Source organism: Triticum aestivum, unplaced genomic scaffold (genome assembly GCF_018294505.1).
Source record: "Triticum aestivum cultivar Chinese Spring unplaced genomic scaffold, IWGSC CS RefSeq v2.1 scaffold91694, whole genome shotgun sequence".
Taxonomy (NCBI): domain Eukaryota; kingdom Viridiplantae; phylum Streptophyta; class Magnoliopsida; order Poales; family Poaceae; genus Triticum; species Triticum aestivum.
This window is the reverse complement of record NW_025262766.1, coordinates 1-1,614: the sequence shown is the minus strand read 5'-3', so window position 1 is coordinate 1,614 and position 1,614 is coordinate 1. Positions and strand designations below refer to the sequence as shown.

Sequence of the window (1,614 nt, the reverse complement as noted above, 5' to 3'; positions counted from 1 at the left end):
GAGGATTGCTAGAGAATTTGGCATGCCAATTGATGCACCTAAAATGGAGATTAGAATCCTGGCTGAGACCATCTACGAGTACCTCCAAGGTAAAAGATACATCTTAGTTCTAGATGATGTTTGGACTACTAATGTTTGGTTGGAGATATGGACTGTCTTTCCATCTAGTGGACAATTTGTTATCACATCAAGAAAGCATGAAGTATCATTATTGGCAACTAATATGTCTTCAGTTCATTTGGAACCACTTGACAAATCGAACTCTTGGGAGTTATTCTACAAATCAGCCTTTTGGAATGATCCTGACAGAAAGTGTCCACTCGAGTTACAGAACTTAGCTTGGAAATTTGTGAAGAAGTGTGAAGGTTTGCCTATTGCTATTGTATGCATAGGCAGCCTACTATCCGGAAAAAGTCAAACATCTGTAGAATGGAAAAAAGTATATGATGAGTTAGAGCTCCAGTTGGTAAAAAATGTGATGCTCGCGTTGAGACAATTCTAAAGGTCAGTTTGGAGGACCTTATATATGATTTGAAGAATTGTTTCTAACATTGTGCATTATTCCCCATCAAGAGGAGGACAATAATGAGGCATTGGATTACTGCTGGATTCATCAATGAAAAGGAGAACAAAACATTGGAGGAAGTGGCAGAGGGGTACTTGACTGAACTTGTGAGCCGAAGCCTACTACAGGTGGTCAAGAGGAATCATACTGGGCGGTTAAAATGTTGCCAGGTGCATGATATCATACGACTTGTTGCCCTCAATAAAGCTGGTGAAGAATGTTTTGGTAAAGTTTATGATGGCTCTGGTGCATTCTCTATTGAGCACACACGTCGAATATCAATCCAGAGTGGAAACCTTCAACGACTGATTGAGTCTGATGCTACACATGTCCGTGCAATCCATGTTTTTAACAGATATATCAATAATGATTTGCTGAGGCCTATCCTAGAATCTTCGAACCTGCTCTTAACACTGGATCTGCAAGGTACCCGTTTCAAGATGCTGCCGACTGAGGTATTCAACTTGTTCAATCTACGGTATTTGGGCCTTAGATATACTAATACTGAAAGTCTACCTGAAGACATAGGAAAGTTGCAAAACTTAGAAGTCCTGGATGCTATGAACAGTGCACTGTCGTATTTACCAAACAACATTGCAAAACTTCAGAGGTTGAGATACCTGTTTGCAAGTTATGCGTTGGTGGGCATTTTGAAGGATTGGGCGATTGGCGTTTTCTTTGTACCAAAGCACGAGGTGTTTTGCTTGCAGATGCACGCCAATTTATCCTTCCCGTTGCAACGCACGGGCACAGGGGCGGACCCAGGATTGGGCCACGCCCAGGGCCCAGGCTGCTACAGTGGCCTCTACAGTGTCACTGCAGTCTCGCTACAGTGTGCAGTATTCTACAGTAGATGAAGTGGTTCATCCTCACGCCCCAGGTCCAGGCTCCCCCGGCCTGGGTCCTGGATCCGCCACTGCACGGGCATATGTCCTAGTGTTTACCTAGAGACGTAAACGGCACATAGAATGCTTTGTTTCTTCCTTCCCTGACTGTATTGGCAGGCCATGTGATTGTCAGAAGCTGCAGCTGTTCACTTTCAGAACCCA

General features: G+C 43.8%; 1 pseudogene; it reads left to right on the top strand.

Annotated features, from left to right (window-relative positions):
• Nucleotides 1-4: 4 nt before the first annotated feature.
• Nucleotides 5-1,422, top strand: LOC123177859 (disease resistance protein RPM1-like; annotated as a pseudogene).
• The last annotated feature ends 192 nt before the right edge of the window (nt 1,423-1,614 follow it).